This window comes from Epinephelus fuscoguttatus, linkage group LG6, assembly GCF_011397635.1.
Source record: "Epinephelus fuscoguttatus linkage group LG6, E.fuscoguttatus.final_Chr_v1".
Taxonomy (NCBI): Eukaryota; Metazoa; Chordata; class Actinopteri; order Perciformes; family Serranidae; genus Epinephelus; species Epinephelus fuscoguttatus.
The window spans coordinates 25180287-25203571 of record NC_064757.1 but is presented as its reverse complement, the minus strand read 5'-3'; the positions used below and the strand labels follow the sequence as shown (position 1 = coordinate 25203571).

The window sequence follows — 23285 nt, the reverse complement described above, 5'->3', positions numbered from 1 at the left end:
TACTGAATGTATACACATGCTGCTTTTGCTTTTTAATGATTATAACAGAGAAACAAAGGCCGACCCTGCTGTACAGGAACCAGTGAAGGGAAGCAGGGGAACTTTGCTGATATTCAACCAGCTGTGTGTCATCGCATTGTGTGCAGATGAACATTGTTTGACTTCCCCTGGAGATCCCTATTGGTGACACTTACCTTGGGTGCCTTGAAACTGTGGTGACTGTGCAGATCTTCTGTGGTATTGGGTTGAAGATGTGTTTGAAGCATCCACGTTTTGCCAAAAAATACACTTAATACCTTTTTATTAAATTCCTTCAAAGTCTTCACTAGTTATATTGTGAGTCCAGACAGACATGGATGTAAACTACAACTTGATTTGTTGGCAGAGGCACCTGTGCACGTGCCTCTTTGTCTGCGGAAATCTGTCAGTCATCAGAATCCATCGTCTGTGTTCTCCAAACAACAGCTTTCTCTCATCAAGGTCTCACACAGATAAGAATAAGTGCGTTACAACAAAACACATGCAGAACTTATCAAGAGCAACATTGTGAATGACACTGCAAACAAGAAAGTCATCCCGTGTCTATCTCCATCAACATGTGTTTCCACTATGGGCCACTTCTTTGCTGGAGTCACCCGACCTGTCAGTGTTTTCATTGGCTATTGTGAAGGAGAGAGAGAAATGACAGTTTGTAGGAACTGAGTGAAAGAAGGGATTTAGGCAGTAATCCGCCTCACTGATCCTTTTAGAAACAACCAACTGTCTGGCACACCGCCTGGCTCTCGCCACGACACGCCTGCTTTTGATACCTGAAGGCTGGACTGTAAGCTGATACCCACAGTGGCATTTTCTGCTTCCCCACATACCTCAGATCAGATGTGAGGTAGATTGGAGCGATTTCCCTCAGTTTGTAAAACGACTGGCTCGCAGGTGAGCGGAGGTGTTGTACCCCGGAGTTAACGCACACCACAGCCATCAGGTGTTTAATGTTCATGTTGGGATTTGTTTCTCTCTCTCTCTGATATTTGCAACACTGCTCATACTTATCAGGCTATTCTGCTCTTTAACTTTTCAGGTCAGGTCAAACAGATAAGGAGTATTTTGTTTGAGAGCACATGGCATAAACAAAGACTGACTTGTAAACTTCTCCATCAGCCTGGAGCCTCAGTGTCGTCTGTGTAGCTTATCTAAACACTATCCTCCTTTTATCATCCTTACACTTATAATTTTGTTTTGCGATACATTGATAATCAGTGTTGGTTCAGCTTGTTTAAAACAAATGCTCTCTGTCTTTAGAGCAGAGCTGTTTGCCAGAGGGATGAGTTAGATTAATCTTGCCCTGTAAATCTTCTTTCTTACAGTCAAGCCTGGGCCTGGGTTATATCTTCATATTCTCTAACATGTAATGATTCTCGTTCATGATCTTTCATCTGGCAGCTGTGCAAACAAACTCAAGTGGCTTTATTTTTCCCTAAATCGGTGACGAGGTATTTCTTTGGGTATGTTTCACTTTAGTCTGGATAAGGCTCATGCCCTGTCACGGCTATTAAAGTGCAGGGAGTTCTGGTCCTCTGGGATGTTTTTAGTGGAGCTCTGTGTGAACTAAAGGAACCATTATTCTTGACTTTTTTGACTCACAGCAATCACCAAATGGCATGTCATTTTCTTTGTCAGGCACTGAATGGCAGCTTTATTTGAGTAAATGTAGTAATTTTTAATTTCTTTTTCCACTGCTTGTGCTTTGCGAGATGTATTAAAGTTTGTAGACCTTTTTGATTTATGGACAATGTGGCCTTTTTAACACCTAATATGAATTGACCTCTTTGTCTAATGGTGGTTCTGACTATGGGGGATAACACATGCGTAAAAGGCCACAGACAGACACACAAAACCGAGACACATACACACACACACACACACACACACACACACACACACACACGCACATACATGAGGCTGGAGTGGTTTATAGGGTGGCAATAAAAAGAAACGTGTGAAATGAATCCAGTGTGAGTTACAGTGTTTTGGAGGCTGTGTTTTCTTAGAGATGAAGAAATGGACCCGCCCAGAGTGTCATGTTTATATAAAGAATATTTATTTGAGTTAAATTTTCCAACTCCACAGGTGGGAATCTGTAAGACGTGACGCTCCACTTACAAGATCTAATAAAATCTGCGATCTTTGGCTGGCAACGTGCGCGTCTGCGTTACAGAAAACACAGTGTTTTAAAGTCGCCGTATGTGCCTCGTCTGTATGACCTGATGTATGTTCCATTTAACTCGATACATCAAATAAAATAAAGACAAACATATGAAAGCTGCTCGGCATAAAGAAAAGCTGACTCTGATTTATAGCTAAGGATTTAATATGAACCATGTTCATTTGATTCTGTTGGAAACCACAATAGCAGGCCTCATTGTTATATAAGTTAAAAACATGACAGGTGCACATGGTAACTTCAGCTCCAGTATACAGGCTGACCTTAAGGAAAGACTGATCTGTGTTTTTTTTTTGTTTTTTTTTAAATGAAATTCTTAATTCAATCATCCTACATCCAGGTCACTGTCTTTCACATGAACTACATTTAGTAACATTTTCTTATTGTATTTTCTTATGTTTTTGTGCACGCAGGGATTGCAGAGCTGTGTTGTCAGCCTCATCTGTGAAAGGAAAACTCAGCTTACATCCACCTTCATCTACAGGTAAGAACAAAATGAATCATTCAGTCAATCCAGTGTGTCAGCCAAATGCTCTGCTTGCTTATAGTATCACTCTGAGTACTGGGGTTATGATCGTTTTCTCTGGGGTGCTCACACTGCCATATATTCCCTGAAATACTGTGAGATATTTTGCATTATTGTGTTCATTCAAATAGCATATATTGTGTTTTACATGCCGCTTAAGTATCATTTTTATGGGACACATTTCATGCAAGTGGCTGTCATTTCACCTGTTGCTTCAGTAGTGGAGGAGGCGAGACAAATTGACAAACATCTCTGAGCAGCCAGAGTTGATGGCAACATGCACAGTATTTCAGTATGTATAAATCATATCTCATTCTGAATTAATGAATGACTTTAATTTGAGCAAAATAAGAAATAAAAAACAAAACAAAAACATTAACAGACATGCTCAGAAAAGAGTAGGAAGAAGTGTACTCTTAAATAATGCTGCCCCCTTCTCAGTATTCATGTCTCATTAAAAAGGAAATTGTCAACAAGTATCTCAAACTAATTTACAACCCTTAATCGAGATAAATGAACAATGGTCTTAGATATTAAATATACAAACCCCATCTCATCCAAGCCCAGATAAAAAAAATAAACCAACCCATCAGCAATCACCCCTCTTCGTCTGCATACCTCCTAAACATACTGTGTCTGTGCATCTTTTTAAAGTGCTCCATAGTTGTGCTTCCCTTTAACTCCTCATCTAACCTATTCCATAAATCCACCAAACACACTGAAATACACAAACTTTTCAAAGTTGTATGAAGATCTAATTTTAAATTATATCTCCCCTCTCTGTCACAAAACAGTTTTTGCGTATTCCCCAGCAGTAAATTATTTCTTGCCTTGTACATTATTTGTACACTGCACTGTACTGAATTTCAATGCATGTGACTTTAAAAACAGTGTGTTCTTGTGCTCCCTATATCCATCATTATGTACGATCCTAATGGCTTTTTTTTTGTGATGTATATAGATTACTTTTATAGGTGCTACCCCAGACCTCCACACAGTAATTAAGATGCAGTAAAATGAGTGAGCAGTAGATGATATAAAGTGATTAATGGTCCAGTGTGTGTCTTGATTTTCCCATAACTGCGATGTTCTTTGCCAGCTTTGATTGAATGTAACTTATTTGAGGTTTCCAGCTGATTTTGTGATCCAGTATCACTCCTAGGAATTTATTTTCACACACTGAATTTATCTTCACTCACTTTTAGTGGTTTATTTAATTCTTTGCCATCCTCACAATCTTATCTATAATCCCTTGTGTCAGATTGTCTTTATATACACCAACCACTACACCAATCACTGAGTGCTGGAGCACAGGAGAGTAGGCTGATATACAGTACTGTCAAAGTTGAAAGTTTGCACACAGATAGATAAAAATACGGAGCAACAGCAATAGCAAATCGATGAGATTCCATAAACAGAAGATGATTGCCATGGTCCATTATAGCATTCCTACAAACTGAGGCATGTCAGACCCTCATCAAGTGAAAACTGAAATGCTGGAACCACCTCACTACTTTCTCTGCAAACTACCCAAAATAGCCTGTAGTGTGCAGCCACAGTATACCCCGGAAAGAGGACGGCAGTGCAGGGAGTTGGTCTCACGTTGCATTTTTCTTCGAAATCCAAACCTGCCAAGAGCAACATAAAGATAGTGACACCATATCCTTCATAAATTACTATATATTTGACTTGTCTTAAAATATCTACCTCAGGCTGTAAAAGCTCACTTGTAGGCGAGCAGTGATATTTTGCTGCTTGTTCCCTTTCCCTCGAGCACATTGTCCATGAACAGAATTCAGTGTCTCTGCGCGGTGGCTCTGCACAAACTTAAGCACTTCTCCATTTTTTGATGTCTGTTGAGAATTCGTAGAAAACCAAATCACAGTAAGAGCTGTGGCCACTGCTTGTTTGCAAATATAAATGCTTCCTTTGGGAGGGTAATCTGTAACCATAGCCTGCACTAATACAAGTGATTTAGCCTCAGTTGCCAAGAGAACATTTATTAGTATCTGGGAGCATTTTATAGCCAGCTGCACGGACAACTACGACAACTGAGGAGGTTTGTATCATGTAAAATCACCATGAGCTGAAGCAGCGCTATTAAACATTTGAATACCTCTCCAATGCATAATCACGTGCTTTACAAGCCACCCAATGCAAGTCACTGAGACCAGGCCTGACTCTCAAAGCACGGAGGCATGTATAAATGCATCAATAGCATTCATGGCTTTAATGGATGGTGTATAAGTGCCTAACAAAGTAAAAGAGGTCCTTGCATGTGTAGCAGGGAAAGCTGTCCACAGCACGACTGGCATCTGGACAAGTATATTCTCCACTAGTGCATATTTTTTCCTTAGAGGACACTGGCCCATTCAGTCAGGGACGGCAGGTGCTGTTAACTGCACATTTACATATGGATGTTCTAAATGAGGACCACACTTTGGCCAGCATTCTGGAATTTATCGAGCAGATGGTACGTGGTTAGCAGACTGAGGTGAAGGAGAGGTTCTCAGTGAGTTGGTTTTGATCTGATAAAGCCTCAAACATGAGGCATCCTGATTGATTATGTCCACATCCGTGTGTCACATTATGTGTGCACAAAGTATGATAACTCATGTTGCCTCTACTCAGCGGGATGCCATCATCATGTTTTTGAGAGGGTTTTGAACTGAGATTGACGTTGTTGAGACATTTTGTAGGGACGCATTATCTGTTGTTTTCAAGGACAGACATCTTTCTCCTGTGATGTCCTGTGTGTCAGTACACCACAGGGTACCATGATCCATCCTGAATGTGATATCTAACTGATACAGAAGGAGTCTCTGTCAGTCTGTTTGTATATGCATATGTTTGTCAGTTTTCTTGACAGCCGTTCATCCTGTCAGCTTCACACATGGCAGGTGTGTTGCTGAGGACCCAAGAAACTTTCGAGATGAACACTATTGTTCTCAAAAAACACTGGGGCTTTGATGTCATAGAGGCCATAAAAAGTTTGTGTGAGCCTTTGCATCCAAATGATGCTTATACTCTAGCATCGCTAGGGGACACAATTATGTCATGGCAGGTGTATTGCTTACGACCCAAGGAAGTGCAGTGTCGAAAGTGAAGTTGTAACTGTATACTCTGTGCGGAGTCCCTCTATGCGGAATTTGCATGTTCTCCCCGTGTCAGCGTGGGTTTTCTCCGTGTACTCCAGCTTCCTCCCACAGTCCAAAGACATGCAGGTTAATTGGTGACTCTAAATTGTCTGTAAGTGTGAATGTGAATGGTTGTCTGTCTCTATGTGTCAGCCCTGTGATAGTCTGGTGACCTGTCCATGGTGTAGCCCCCTGCCCCCCTTTATTTATTTTTTTTGCTAATGGTCTTATTTTGCAGAAGGCCATTTTAAGAAAAATAACTGACACAAAAAACCTTTGATAGTGGCCTCACTGCAAATAACTTTATTAATAATTTTAAAAACCTTTATGCCTACAGTATAATAAAAATAATAATACTGATACTGTACAGAATTCGAGCCATTATACACTCATCCAACCAATTCAGTAAAGCTTATTTCAGGTGGTATAATAGGTGGCCCACCCAGACTCCCCAGTTGTTGAGGAAACTGCTGTGTGGTGTCTGTATTCAACAGCAGCCTGGAACCTTTGAGTGGGAGACGCATGTTTCAGCAGGGCCATTACTGCTGAAACATGAGAGGGTGTTTTCATATGCGCACGTATACACTCGCACACACAAGGAAACACATGTATGAACCGTCGTACACACACACACACACACACACACACACACACTCACACACACACGTACACAGGTGCGCTGGCAACAACATCTTTCAACATGATGGGGATCTACCCTGGGGTACAGATTGTGTAGAAGCTGTGAGTGTGTGTGTTGTGTGTGTGTCAGTGTTAATGAAAAGAAGGAAGTAGCTATTGGTGAGGTCATGAACTTGCAAATGAAAAAAAGCAGCTTCCTTGTGCTTTTCCATTACATCTCGCTCCAAGGACTTCTGTTGTGCATTTGTTGTAGATACCAACCAGATTGTGCATAAATGTTCTCTTCAATGGATAAAAGCTCTTGTTCTTATTATTTCTCTAGAGAGACGTTATAAAATTTGATTTCCATTGCAGGGTTTGGCTTTATCATGATAGGGGTTGCAAGTGCGTGAAGCCTATTGGCATCTGAGTTGCCGTGAGGATGGTGAACTTCAGCATCTGTCGTTAAACACTGAGGACTCAATAGTATCTATTCCAGATGAGCAAAGGAGATTAGAAATAAGAGTATGAAAAGACATAGCATAGTTAATAGTAATCAAAATATATTAGTGTTCTTATCACAGTGGAGCACCTCATGGACAAGACTAAACCATCCAAAGATGTGAGCATCCAGCAGTGACTGGGGATGCATGTTGTTTGTCCCCAAGGGGGCACCATACTTATAGTTTTCCTCCACCTGTTGCAATCATCTGACCATCAACAGACAAATCAAGTTGAAAAGATAAATGTTTTTCACCCCTCTACACATTGCAGCATGTTAAAGCCAGTGAAAGTGTATTGTAGTTAAGCTTTTGCTGTGTAAAGACATTAGCGGGTTCCTCTCAGCTGCTCCAGCCAAGGGTTTATCAGGCAGATCTGAAGTGCTGCTCACTCGTCGCAGTGTGTGAGCTGCTATGACACTTTTTCTGTAAGCCTAGTTGCTCTCGCTGCCATCCATTTTCCTCCTCTCACTGTCTCCTCCTCACTTTGTCTCCATATCTCTATCTCTCTCACACGTACAGCTGTACACACGTACAGCTGCCCATACGCCTCAGCAGCGTACTAGCCTTCAGCTGCAGCAGCAGAAAGTACTTAGTGGTCTAAAAGAGGGAGCAGTGGGCTTTGTCGTAATCCCTGTTTGGGCTAGAACAGACTTCTAAATAAACTGCTGCAATGGGACACCACTGTTTACCAGCAGAGAGAGGATTGTATTCAAAGTGTAGCAGTGTTGTTTCTGTGGTCATTCAGCTGTGATGAGCCCAAACAGAAAGAGCACTGGTAATGTGGTACTGCAGGGACGAAAGTCGGGGGCATACACAAGAAAATTGAGTTTTCACAAAAGCATGAATGAGATTTTGCTCAGTGTTTAGAACTTGCCCATTTACAATAATAAGCTATCCTTAGCTCTGTAAACGGTTTTAGTGCAACAGCTTGTGATCATCTGAAATAAGTCCTGACATGAAAACAAACTAATTACTTCCAAACCTCTGCTGCCACAAGATGTCGGTACAGAGGAGAACTGTAGGCTTGTGTGCAAAATGTTTTTCATGTAATTATTTGTTCTTTATTTTTTATAGGATAGAGAAACAGGACAACAATAAAATAAGTTATAAATTCCTGTGTTTATTAGTTACATTCACCCACTCTACTTTACCTGGACTGTATTCAGGATTTCTATTTTGAAATGCGTTGGTTTAAGCTTGATCTTATGCCATAAAAGACTACTGCACTGATTTAACATTAGCAGTCCTTCAGTATCGTTGGACTCAGGATAGACATTAAAAAAAAAAGCCTATCAAAATCCGTGTATCAGAAGCAAGCACTAACCTCTGGGGCTGAAAAATTAAGCCAATGTGGTAGTGCCAAAAACTGCAGTTCCTTGAATGGCCACTTAAAGCTGCCTCTAAAAGCAAGTTAATCCCCATAGACCTCCATGTTAAAATGCTTAACTTTACAGTAGAGATAAACATATTACAGTCTGGTACAAAAACAGTTTTGGTCTCAATAGCTGATTTGAATTTTTGTATAACCTGATAGTGTCCTCAGCTCTGAATCAGAACCATCCCACAGCTTGACCCTCCAAATTTGGTCACTTCAGGCTCCAGAAAACCAAGATGGTGACAGCTGAAATGCCAATCTCCAGGCCTCTAAACTGGAATCCACAAGCTAATGGGTTGCTCATGGTAGCTATGCTGATGATTTTATACAGTTTATTAGCAAGACTGGGGACATATACTTATTTTATTTCATGTATTCTGCTTTTTTGTCAAAACCTGGCACAACATTACCCACAATGCAACACAACCACTGACACTTTGATCAGTGATTTGGGTGTGTTATGGTAATACTAGCTAATGTAGGTGCTTGCTGCTACATTTGCCAAAAAGCACTATTTTCCCTTGAAGAAACTTTTGAAATTTAAAAAAAAATCAAACACTAATTTTGATTTCTTGCCAAGAGCAAGATAAGCAGATCAATACCACTCTCATAACTGTCTTTTAAATGTGTGTTAGCTTAGCTAGCCATAAAGACTGGAAAGAGAGGTCTGGCTTGGTCCAAAGAGTAGGAAAAAAAAAGTCTATCACCATATCTAAAGCTGATTAATAGACTCTTTTGGGGGCCAGCGTCACAATGATGTCAGTTTGTTAGCTGGAGGCAAAACATGACTCACCACCACAGAACTGTAGGCTACATAGGAGCCTTAAAATGTCATCATGTGTTATTGGGAGGCAGAATAGAAGGAGTCATGGCTCAAAGCTTAAATGTTACCATATACCAGCGGCCACTGCCTGTCAACAAAAACAGACACAGACAACTGTGGTTAAATGAGATAAGAAGAAAGTACTGGAGGACACTTCATGGAGACACTTAACTTAACCACATACCAGGTTAGAGAAAAAGTATTTACTGTTGTAGGGATGAATAACGTTATATGTATTGAGAGTTATGTACACTTAATCAGAAATTGGGGAGGTATTAAGAGGAATATTGGATTTCTCACTAACTTTTTAGCATATTAGCTAATGTTAGCTTCGATAACAAAACAAAACGGAAGAAACCATTCCAGTGTTGTCCTCCTTTTGTAAGATTTGCATAGTAATCAACCACAAAGCCGCCATCCCACCTTTGGCAATCCTGTCAAATCATCCATCCACTGAGTGAGAGCATACAGGTCGGACAGTCTGGTCCCATTGGTCAGTGTTTACTATTCAAGTAACACTCACAGTCCCACCTGACGTGGTGCATTCATAAATTCAGTCTGACGCTCTAAACTAAAATGAGAGCCCTGTTGGTTGAAGAAACAGAGTGCTATTTTTATATATATATATATATATATATATATATATATATACATATATACATATATATATATATATATATATATATATATATATATATATATATATATACATATATATATATATATATATGAATGAACGGTTAAGTTAACCACACATTCAACAACGGTACATTCAGACAGTGCTCCGAATTCACTAACAGTCCAGTTTGTGCCAAAGTGCGCGGGCACTTGACATAAGTATTTGTGAACGCAGCACTCGCATTCCCTTCCTCCATTGTCTAAAACAAGTCAGCAGAACTTGCTAGTTAGCGCCAGCTAATGTCTGGGGAGAATTGCTTTGCCTCCAGCTAAGCCCCGTCCACCAAAAAACCATCATACTGTTTATTAACAGTAAAAGGGTCTAGTAGGACAGTATGTCTTGTTTGTTTGTTTGTTTGTTTGTTTGTATAAAATGGAATGGTAAAAACAGTAAGTCACAGTTTCACTTGGGGTTATGCGTTACTACTTCTTGGCCGGAAGCACTGACGTCATGGAGTCTCTGCTGGTTGCCTAGGAGGTCAACTTATCTAGCTGTAGCTTCATATTTAATGGACATATACAAGAGAGGTGTCAATCTTCACAACTAACTGATGGCAAGAAAGCCAATAAGCTTAGTTCCCCAACGTCAAATGTTATGAAGCCTCTGTTGGTATAAAGAATATATTCAGCTAAATCATCAATTTCCATATGGTCAGTGGTGTAGTGGAGGAAATAAGTATCCAGGGTATACCCACATCTTTTTCTGCCTGTGTACAGTATACCCACCTAACAAAAAGCCATTGGAATATACAGGAAAATTAACTCACTTCCTCCTCATTAACCTACCAATCTACCTAGTGGTACACATGGTCAACAAGTACACAGCACTATACCCCAACTACAGAACCAGAGTTTGATCTGGGTTTGATTTCTATGCAGGCATAATCCTAATGTAAAGAAGATTTACAAGATGCATAAGTAGTTCTTAAACAGGAGCAAATATGTGTCTGTGCTTACCTATAGAAAACAAAAATTGTAATGATAAAGCATAATAGACAAACCAAGCCTATAAGTTAAGTTAACGTCCCTCCACATCTTCCCAGTGTTCATACACACATGCATGTGCACACACCACAATTCAGACTGAAACACACACACACACACACACACACACACACACACTGACCTTGAGGGTGTTAGCTGTGTTGACGTTTGTTTGGACGGTGCTTCAATTCCTCAGACTGCTGCGAGGTCACATGGCTTGACATCAAAGAAAAGAATTTCTTCTTGGGCGACACTGAGAGCTCTGGTGTTTATTCTAAAAGTCTGACTCTCTCGCTGTCTGTGTTTCTGTCTGTCTGTCTGTGGCGGTAGCTGCCGCCATGCCTGCTTTGTCTGCGTGATTACCTGCGTCTCTTTGTTTGTCTCTTTGTATAATATCTTAACAATGCTTTTTTGTGACAGTATAAGTGTCTTTCCATCTGGGGTTGGGTGGGCATCTCTAACAGTAAGACGTGACAGGTATTGGTGTCTTTATACTTATAAAGCCCCTAATGGCAACTTACCATCATATATCACTTCCTTATTAAATATGTCCCGTAGTGACTATTTGATTTGTTGAGGTGACACTATATTTGGGAAAACTGCTATTAAGTTTTTGTGCTACACACACTTGAAACATCACTGAAAATAAAAATGAGGGCATGTCCTCAATGATTCCTCAAGAGTTATATAAAGGCTGAATGAATGAGTGAATGAATCTCGGTCTCATTCACTCTCTTTGTTTCCCCATCACCTCGTAGGTAAAGATACTTTATTCTGATCAACTTTGGCAATAAAAAAATCACTGTATAAAAAGATGAGCTGTGGGCCACTGTGGAAAAGCACTTACTTGTTGCCATGCATATTATGTTGTCAGCCCACTGCCTGTTAATGTGGAGTGACTGGATTTGGCCAATTCTCGGGTGCTTTTCACTTGAATGCCATTTAGCGAAAATTGGTGATTGCTCCATTTCTCTCCATTTTAAACAAATGCTGTTTTGTTTAGCAACACTTCTTTAAACCACAGCCAACTGAAATATGATCCAGAAACACATAGCTGGTTTATGTGGCTTGGAGTGTTTTCCACCTGTCTCTTATAAGTTATTGTGTTCATCTTCACACTACAAGTTGGGTCAGGATAAAGTGATATGTTCTTTTTTCCTGGCTACGGATCAACTGAAGAGAGATGAAAAGCAGAACAATAGGGCATGTGGGCTACAGTTACACAACTGAAGTCAATCTGTGCAGCGTATAGTAAAAATCTTTTGATGACAACAAGGTTGCAGCATGAATAATAATCACGTCTGTATCGTGTGAGGAGCTGGACTGCTGTCTCACTTATGTGAGATCTATATTTAATAGTCTGATCGTCTTGGTACCACGCTGTGTCTTCACAGCAGAGTGATTCATGTGCATGGTTAGCTGTGAGCTTTTCCCCCCGGGGATGTGTTTTGTTTTGATGTCCTCCACCACAGCCTGATGAATGGCCACATGGAGAGCCGAGGGGGGAGGAGGGGACCTTTGGACATGTTAAAGGACACCTGTGGGGCTTTCATGGGGCCTCCGCATGATGGACAGGGTTCCGCTTCAGGTGGCAGTAATTTCTTTAAGCCATGGGGAGGGGCAGTGGGGTCGGATTTTGTGTGTGTGTGTGTGTGTGTGTGTTTGTGTGTGTGTGTTTGTGTTTGTGGGCTGCAAGCATGTCCATGTAGTGTATCGTTCTGTGTCACAATTTTTGACAACAAGTTAGTTTTGTAAGTGTGACATTTATGTGTTGCTGTGTTTATTGTCTGTTGTGTTAGATTTTGTTTCCTTTACATTAAAGGGACAGTTAGCCGCTTTTCAACCAGCTTTGTGTCACAACAATGTGGGTAGTATGTGTAAATAAACTGCGGTAAACTTCCCTACTTCATATTATTGGAAAAAACAGAGATGAAACAGTAAAACTAATGCAGGATTTATACCTTTGTTTTGAATCAACACTGTACTTGCGGCGTAGGCTCTGTGTTGACGTAGAGTCTATGCCGTACCCTACACTGTAGCCTGATGTGCACCTCCCCAGAAATGTAACTACATGTTGCAGTGACACAGACCTCCTGTGTGTTTTTGTAAGCTGAAACCATTTCCCTCTGTGGAAACATAGCTTTTATTTACTTTAATTTAACAGATAAGAAACAATAAATTGTTAACACAATGAAGCCTCCACAATAAATTTGTTAACATTTTAAGTCTTGTGTATCATTTGTCCTGGCTTTATATGAATAGAGGAGATCTCCGCTCATTGCTAGGCTAATTTATACAACGTAAAATGCCAAAGGCTTGTGCTAATAATGTTAGCATGCTATATTTGTTTGGAAAACGTATTTAGTATAAGTTTAGTTTTGTCGGTGAACCTTGTGAGCTGTAATGAAGCTGAATTTTGTAATGTTACCTTTGTTAAATGTTGCTGTTGTCCCTGGCTTCATATGAGTAGAGGAAAAATCTGCTAACTGCTAGGCTAATTTATACAATGTAAAATGCCATAGGCTTGTGCTAAAAACATTAGCATGTTGTATTTGTGGGGAAAATGTGTCCAGCAAAAGATAAAATGTCTGTGAATGCTGTGAGTTATAATGAAGCTGATTTGTGCACTTGTGTTTGAAATTGTCTCTATTAAGCCATATTTAAAGTGTGTTTTGAATCAACTAAACTTTACAGCACTTCACAGAAACCTGCCACCAACCATTTTCTGTTTGTTTTTCTGGTCATGTAGCACTAATTTCAGAGGTATTTGCGTCTTTCTACAGCATAGACAGCCCAGTGTATGAAAAGACTTATCTCACTAAAGTAACTGCTCCCTTTTAGTCTGCATGTGTGTTTGCTAGCATGCATTCATACCCTGTAAACACTGTGTTTGTGTGTGTGCACACAGGCCTATCTCTCAGATGGTAATTGCTTCTAATACCACAGGGAAAACCACACAGATCGTGACAGAGTCTCACCCACAACTAATGATTATGTAAATACGATAACCATCTGAAGACATGATTGTGTGTGTGTGTGTGTGGGTGGGTGTCCTGCCTAATATACTTTTATCTCTTATCATGTGGAGATCAGCTGTTAGACAAATGTGGCATTGTTGAGGGCTGAGGTTGAGCCGAATGTGTGTGTGTGTGTGTGTGTGTGTGTGTGTGTGTGTGTGTGTGTGTGTTTGTGTACATGAAGCTGCACTTTACTAGTTCAGGGCCTCATCTGTTCTCTGCACATGATACTGAGCTGGACCAACGGACCTGGAAAGCTTCAGGTATTTTAGATGAGAAGACAGGAGCTTGTTATTAAATGTCACAGGCCAATCTTCTAGAATAACCAATAATGTTCCAACGACTACCTTACCCTCTACACACACACACACACACACACACACACACACACGGACTGCTGGTCTAAGTATGAGAAATAAAAGGATGAGTAAGACAAAACACTGTGAAATGAAACTGCAAAAATAAAGGAGTATTGTAAATTTCCCCACATCTTATTATTTGCTGTTACTTTTCATACATCATCACTCATTATTACTCATGATTTTTGAGAATTTGAAAAAGAAAAGCATTGGTATTATTATTATGCAAGGATCTATGTGACATCAATTTTGTCATCTGCCATGCAGACGTTACTTATGGTCCACGTGTACAAACATGTGGACCATAAGTAATGTCTGCAAATGTGTTCATGTATTCATAGCAGGATTATAAAAGGTTCAAATGTAACATAATGACTTAAGTATAATAAACTACATTTGTAGACAGAGCAAGGTACGAAGCTGATTGTCCAGGGGTGTGTTCATGGTTTAGGGGCCCACTCCTTTCAACCTTTCACACACTGATCTCCATAAGAAATAGCCAAGTCAACACAAAATCTAATAAATATAGTCTCTTGTGTTCACAGTGAGTTGGTTGCAATGACCTTTACTTATGAAACAATGTACATCAGAAAACAGGGCATACCGTCTTTTTTTTTTTTTTTTTTTTTTATGCAGAGCTTGGCAATTATCCATGTGGCCATGAGCAGAGGCTAAGATCAAATCTTGTGCCATCTCAACTTCTATAAATACGTTTAAGTAATGTGGCTTTGTGGTGCAGCAGAGTAAATCTGGCTGAGTTATATGATCATATTCTGACTGCAGCCACATATTAGGCTAATCACTCAAAATGTCTTGTGAGAAAATATTACATTTTGTAAATGCATACATCACTGTGCGCTCTCCATAGTCCCATTTCCATCAAGCAGTGTGGTACGGCACAGTTCAGTTCGGTACGCTTTTTTTCCGCTTCCACTGTGAAAAGTTGTGGATGGTACCAATTGAACCGTTCAGTACCGTCCCCATGTTTGGTCCCCCCTCTGTTGGGGTACCTAGCACACAGATCTGGTACTAAAAGGTGGAGCTGTGAACATTGCAGTCTGTTGATTGGTCAATAATGGACGATCATTCAAGATGCAGACTGATGAAGGAGGAAATACAGTGAGCGTTGGATGGAGCAGTGATGACAACAGACAACAGCAGTCATTTAAGGGTGCTGTTTGCAGTGGAAATGCTATAGGACCTAGAGTCTAAAGGTTACTAGGTACCATGTCTGGTATCTAGTAACCTTTGGTTACTAGATACCAGACATGGTATCTAGTAACCTTTGGTTCCAAAGGTACCATACTGAAAGTGTTTGGAAGAAACAAGGCTTATCACAGCTCGCAGTGGGCTCTATGGGACAGGCCCCAGGCTGGCCACCACTGGTGTCCAGCGCTAATTTATCTGAAACTTTTTTTTGTAAATACTAACAAGCCAAAGCATGTTTATATTATTTTTCATTAAAACATTATAAAAAAAGAAATAAATGAACCATGCAATAGTGTAATCATTTAAATACTAGTAGCCTATTGTCTGACTTGGACACAGATGTTGCGTCTGTGTCTCCTCCACCACCTGTTACACCCAAAATGGAAGCAGATCCAGTACACGAAGCTGCACGCTCCTTGGTCTGGGTCAGTTACAGGCTTTTATATTATAACAATATCAATGATATATAATAAACAGGCTAATATTATTACTGTATTAGGCTATAGGTCGGTACATATCATGGATGCATAAATTAAATATCCCAACCTCAGCTGGAGTTTTTAAAGAAGCAATAGGTAAAATTTGACCTGGGACATTAGTGTTTCCATTTCTAGCTCAGAGAAGTTTCTCTCACCTTGTAAACTCCGTTGTAAACTGATAATATATTGGGGTGGGTTATTCAAATGAAAATTGTTTTCAGCTACCACATTTATCAATTTATTTGGCGAGATAAGAACGTTTCATGAATCACACGCTAACCCTTCATTAGATAATTTCTGTGCTCAGATCTACACTGGTTTGTATGCTAGATTGATGAATGAGGGCAAAAAAACCCCGTACTGGTTCCACAAACCTACTCCCAAACTTCACAAGTTGGAGCTTAAGGTTTAGATAGGGCTGCGGTCTACCTTAAAATGCTCTAAATAAGTAGTGCAACGCCAACAGTCTTGCCCGCAGCTGTACACCGAAGGACACACTTTATTAGTACAAATCAGAACAGATGCAATCATTTATCGTCAGTAGACACACACACACACACACACACACACACACACACACACGTCAAGGGCCTTTTTGTGCTCTTCAGGGAGTAATCACAAGATTGAGTTACAATGAATCACTTGAGCTGTTGTTGATACCTTAACAAATGTAGCTGCGTGTTCCCTTTACCTACCCTGACCTGGATTACCTCAAGCAGCATTTTTAAGAAGAACAATGAAACAGCTGTCCAACATAGGAATTTGTTTATCCAAAATCATTCAAAATTATATGACTAAACATTTCAAGATGGCATTAGTGTTGACAGGATATAAACAAATAAGCTTAACATGACTTACGAGTAAAGCTAACTCTTGATTTTACTGTACTTTGTTAATGTGGAACCTAAGGGCAAAGAGAACAGACAATATGGCACAGTCATTTTCCTGAAAGTTGTATGGCAACTGCCAAACCCCTAATTAAACATTATTGCTGCCAGTGTGCTACAATGAGGCAAAGAGATGTAACGATAGCTGTTAATGTAACGCTGTGTGCTCCATATTAATAGGCATCATGTGGAGCCAACAAGAGCATTTAATTTAATATAAGAATGTAAAGGAATGTCCTAAAAAAACCTGACAAACAGCGCAGGGCAACACTCAGACTAATGCACATATTCATGTACACACAGAAAATCAAATTAGACTGTGTTGCAATATTTTTGCACAGGCATGCGCTTCCAGTCAGAGGAAAATTAGATTTGGGTTTTCTTAACACATCTGGTCATGTGTCTATCTGTGTGGCTTTAGTTTTAAATGTGCATGGAAGGTGAATAAAATTGAGTTTTTTCCTCAATTGCAGCAAAATTTCCAACATTTTTGATTTACAGCATTTTGGCAGTTTTTGATTAAGTAAATTTTGCCTGAAATGTTCGTTTTTGATGCAGTTTCCAACAGTGGCCTCTTTTAAAGCATGCTGTCCTAATCAAGAGCTGACAGTGTTTTTTATAAGCACATAATTTAAATAGTTTTCTGTCTACCATTTGTTAGACAGACGTGCAATAGATGTTCTGATCAGATGCTTTTTTTTTTTTGCAGTCGTTTGTTTCTCAGTAGGATTCCTTGCCCCCATCTTGATCCCATATCTTTCACCCTTTAATGTAGCATTATGAATCAGCACAACTAATATTAATATTAGTAATAATTACACTCACCAGCCACTTTATTAGGTACACCTTTTCAACTGCTCATTAATGCAAATAGCTAATCAGACAGTCAAGTGGCAGCAACTCAATGTATTTAGGCATGTAGACATGGTCAAAACAACCTGCTGAAGTTCAGACCGAGCATCAGAATTGGGAAGAAAGTTTATTTAAGAGACTTTGAACGTGACATGGTTGTTGGTGCCAGAAGGGCTGGTCTGAGTATTTCACAAACTGCTGATCTACTGGGATTTTCACACACAACCATCTCTAGGGTTTACAGAGGATGGTCTGAAAAAGAGAAAATATCCAGTGAGCAACCAAGGTATGTAGAAGACCATCTCTGAACGAACGACCTTGAAGCAGATGGGCTACAGCAGCAGAAGACCACACCAGGTGCCACTCCTGTCAGCTAACAACAGGAAACTGAGGCTACAGTTCACACAGGCTCACCAAAACTGGACAATAGAAGACTGGAAAAAACGTTGCCTGGTCTGATGAGTCTGGATTTCTGCTGCCACATTCAGATGGTAGGGTCAGAATTTGGTGTAAACAACATGAAAGCATGGATCCATCCTGCCTTGTATCAACTGTTCAGGCTGCTGGTGGTGGTGTAATGGTGTGGGGGATATTTTCTACCAACTGAGCATGGTTTAAACACCACAGCCTACCTGAGTATTGTTGCTGACCGTGTCCATCCCTTTATGACCACAGTGTACCCATCTTCTGATGGCTACTTCCAGCAGGATAACGCACCATGTCACAAAGCTCAAATCATCTCAAACTGGTTTCTTGAACATGACATTAGCCCCCTTTCCACCACAGGAACTTTTATCAATTACCCGGAATTTTGAAAAACCTCCGCACTTTTCCACCGAAATTACCTGGGTAAAAAAACTTTCCCTCAACCCCAAATTTGCCCTGGAAAAAGTACCTAGTAGGGGGGTAGGACTTTTCAGATTACCCAGAATTCTTGAGGGGCGGGGCTGTTTGCCAAAGAACACTGATTGGTGGAGCACACACATGCAGTGTTCCGCACTGCCTGGTACTGGCAGCCGCTGCAAGCTTTATTTCATTTCTACAAGCTCCACTTCGTTTCTGTTTTGATTAAGGGTGGGTACTGAAACCCAGTACTAAATTAGCCCCGGGAGCCCCATAGCCCCATAGCCCCATAGTATTGATCAGCGCTAACGGTATCGGTTCTTTTGTGCTGGCGCTGAACTCCTCCACACATACACACATCCACACATACATGCGCCCACACAACATAGTAACCGGTGAACAGCCGAGTGGCCACGGTGGAAACAAAGTGAAGATAACTTGAAAATGACTCGAGCTGACTGCAGCTACACTCGTTACTGTAAGTGACATTAAACCTTAGCGAGTAAGAAGCCAATACTTTATCAATATATGTGTTCAGCAGCATGAACATGTAAACATGTAGACAGTGATATTCAATATTCTTCGTCCACAGTCTCTCATCCACCAACGCTATTGTTATGTCTTACACAAGGACAGCACGCTAGTTCAGTTGATAGTGAATTGTTACTAATAAGCTCAAATGACAGCTGTCTGTATGTAGACTAACTTAGTTTGACACTTGCCTTAGAATACTTTTAAACTTAGCTGCTGGCTGAGACAAACAGCCCCAACTCTCTATACCAGCATGTAACCAGCCAATAAGCCGGCGGAGCCAAATACAGGACACACACCGAATGATCTACGTCATCACGCTAATTTAAAGAAATTTTCCGGAACATTGAGGTGCGGTGGGAACGTAAACCACACAGATTACCAGGAATTTGTTTACCTGGGTAAACAAATTAAGGTTCCTGGAAATGTTGGCGGGGAATGGGCTAATGAGTTCACTGTACTCCAACGGCCCCCACAGTCACCAGATCTCAATCCAATAGAGCACCTTTGGGATGTGGTGGAACGCTAGATTCACATCATGGATGTGCAGCTGACAAATTTGGAACAACTGTGTGATGCTATCATGTTAATATGGACCAAAATCTCTGAGGAATGTTTCCAGCACCTTGTTGAATCTGTGCCACCAATAATTAAAGCAGTTCTGAAGGCAAGAGGGGTCCAACCTGGTACTAGCAAGGTGCACCTAATAAAGTGGCGGGTGAGTGTATATACTCACAGCCAAAAGCTATTATCTTTTTTGAGTTCCATTGTGTGGCCATTATTTGTTGGGATACTCCTATATATTATATTTTGAATTTATGTATGAGTTTACACAATTTTTATCAAACCCAGCTTGTCATCTCAATATTTACCATTACAGAAACATCCTCACAGACCGACCGACCGCACAGCCAGCACACACACGTATAGGCATGTTTGTACGTGTCAGAGCCGTTAGCTTGGAGTGCAGAGGTCATCCTGAAGGGTCAGAGTGTCAGTCTCAAGTTTCAGCTATAGAAGAGGTTCTCTGTTGCACACTGAATAGACACTGTGAACAGTGTCTTCTGAAAGAGAGAGGGGGATATGGTGGGATTCAGGAAAGAAGGAGAAACGGAAGAAGCGAAACATGAAAAAAAAAGTTTGTATGGGTGGGTGAAGAGATGGGGGGTGGGCGAGAGAGGAAATGAGCATTCATGTTTTCAGATAGCAGGATGATAGAGATCTTAATGATGTGTTAGGGTAACAGAGTGTAACGCAGTGTATGTGTGAATGTGTTCCAGTACTCTGTCCACATGCATTAATTTACATACATGTATGTATGCAGTGCATGAGTGTGAATACTTGTACTGGAGCAGTGAGCGTGTGTGTGAGTGAATGCATGAATGAATGCATGTTCTGTGTGTTAGGTATGTGTGTTCCTCCCAATACATAAAGAGTCCATGGTGGTCATATGAGAACCTGCAGTGAACTTAAGGATCTCCAAATAGTGGATACTCTATATTTGGGAGCTGGACCGAGGCCACTGACCCGAACACTGACCCCACACCTGCCCTGTGTGTGTGTGTGTGTGTGTGTGTGTGTGTGTGTGTGTGTCTGTGGACATGGTAGGAGCTGGATGGAGTGGGGGGGACACAAAAATGAGTGTGTGTGTGGTTTGTGTGTCTGCATCATGCTTTGGTGTTTTCATGTGCCTATTGTGTATTACTTAATGTCAATAACAAGCAACATTATCCAGTACCCTCTGTGAGTATTAGTTACTTTTTGATAGTAACTAAATGGGGTACAGTTACCTTTAAAAACAAGGCAGGAAATGCAATAAGAGAATAATTTATCACAACATATAGTAACCATGCTAAAAATGTGCTAGAGAAAAGTGAACGTACTTCTCTCCTTCCTTAAAACTGCACTAGGCAGTTTTATTTTGGCATCTTTGGGCAAAAATCCCATAATAAACTTTGAGCATACTGTAATTCAAGTAGTCTGAGAGGACACTAGACTTCTGCCCCTCTTCTTTGCTCTGTTTTCAGGCTTTAGAAATCTAGCCTGTGACAGGAGACCCTGGCCAATCACAGGTCATTTCAGAGAGAGACTGTTCTACAAATGTAGATGCTTGTGCATGCCTCTTTGGTGAAAGCCTGATTCAATGGCAGAGAATCCTGCAGAAAAAGTTGCTCGGTGACTTGGTGTTGCCACTGGCCACCGGCTGGCTGTGACAAGCACTGTTGCGTTTGCATTGGCTGAATTTGAGCCGCTGTAGCCGCAGTCCAAAGGGCCATTGCTCGAGCTTCTGCATGCTGGTCGATGGGATGGCTAATGTAAGCCTGCTAATTGCTGTCTATATTTATACCTCAACACTGGTGATAGCCATGGCTGGAAGGCATTGTGTTTTCGGGTTGTCCATCCATACATATGTCCGTCTGTACATTCATCCATCTCATCCTTGTGAGCAAGATTTGGCATAAAGGTTGACTTGGACTCAACGACGATCTGATTTGATTTTGGTGGTCAAGGGTCAAAGGTCAAGGTCTGTGTGACCTTGTCCATCTCATTCTCGTGAACACAACATCACAAGAACAACTAGAGGGAATTTCTTCAAATTTGGCACACGTGTCCAGTTGGAGTCAACGCGGAACTGATAAGATTTTGGTGGTTAAATGTCAAGGTCACTGTGACCTTGTTTGTCTCATTTCTGTGAATGCAATATCCCAAAAACACAGTGAGGGAATTTCTTAAAAGTTGGCACAAACATTCACTTTGACTCAACAATGAACGTGGTCAAAGAGGAGGTCAACTTCACTGTGACATCATAATATTCTGCGTAAAACACTTTTCTGGCTATTATTCAACATATCTCAGGAACAGAAGGGGAAATATTTGGTGACTGACTGTATAGATCACCTGTGTTGTTGGGGAACAATGGGTGTGGGGCTCGGAGGGATACAGCCGCGAGGCAGTAATTCTAGTTGGTCTGATAAACAGAGAGAGAGAGGGCGAGGCATGGAGGGTCTAGCGGACCGCGCTGCATTCAATTTAACAATGAAGTAAGATTAAACAAATCACTGTAAGGGAAACAGTGGGTTACTGTACGAAGCATGTGCATATGCCCATGGTCGTCTGCTGGGTAGGGCTTAAGACAGCTTTTTTCTTCTCCAGTTTTCTGCTTACCCCAGCTTTCAGTCATATGCTAGCTGAACACAAAGCTGATTGACCATGTAAATCACCCACACTTCTTTCCATACTAGTAAAATATCAAAGTCAAACATTTTAAAGTAAATGACAGAGAAACAATGCGATTATTATAAGTCATTTTGAAAAGCTCTTTGAATGGAATTGCATTTTACCTGATGTAAAATCTTAAATTAGAAAACCAGCCTATGGCAGCTTAAAGCTTCAAAATTGTGTCTTCCAAGTGAAGTTCATTTATTTTAACTATTAAACTTATTTAAACTAAACTTGATAACTAATTGAATTAACAGCTCTGTGAGGCGTTTTGAATACCAGATCCATATTTACAGATGTCCCGGTGTTTCTTTTATGATTCATCTGTTTACGTATTGAAGTTAACTCTATTTTTAAAGGGTCTTCATTAAGGTTTTTTCATTTCTGATTCTTTGGAGTAATGATTTTCCTTCCAAAGTTAGAAAAGGTTGACCTTCGTAGCTTTTATGTGCGACTGTGTCTGCTCATGCAATCACTGTAAGCAAATGCGTGACCAGTCTCTCAGTTCTTGTTCCGCATTTAGGTCTCAGGGTTCAGGGGTCACAGGGGTCGAGAGGCGGCATGAATGACTGCCCGTTATCAGGTGGCAAACAAAAGAGTGTGTGTGTGTATGTGTGTGCGTGCATGTATTTAAGAGAGAGAAACAGGAAACAGAGATTGACTGAATGACAGAAGGAAAGAGACGGAGTCAGAGAGATCGTGATAGATGGAAACATAAACACAAACAGGGGACAGAAACACACCGGAAGGCGAAAGATCTTTTCTAGTTGTTTACCTTTGTGTTGCTGTCTTGTTTTTGTTTGCACTTCATACCATGGATTTTGTTCTAGAGCAAATAAATCTGAATCTGATCAAAATGAAATGCAAAATGTTGCACTATGATGTGATGATACGCTGACCTTGCATCAGCAACAACAGCCCCTGTCTTTTTCCCATTGTTTTCAAACTCTCCTACAATGATCCTCATTTAATCCTCACTATCCTGCCATATTTCAGAGTTAAAATCAGAAATAGGGGGGAAATTGTG

General features: G+C 40.6%; 1 protein-coding gene across 2 annotated transcripts in view; it reads left to right on the top strand.

Moving 5' to 3' along the window:
- bmpr1ba (bone morphogenetic protein receptor, type IBa) overlaps nt 1-23285 on the top strand; it is a 106728-nt gene that overhangs the window by 28971 nt on the left and 54472 nt on the right. For both annotated transcript variants that reach the window (XM_049579225.1, XM_049579226.1), the window contains exon 2: nt 2632-2702. The gene's annotated coding sequence lies outside the window, so the exon portion shown is untranslated. The remainder of the gene's footprint in view (nt 1-2631; nt 2703-23285) is intronic.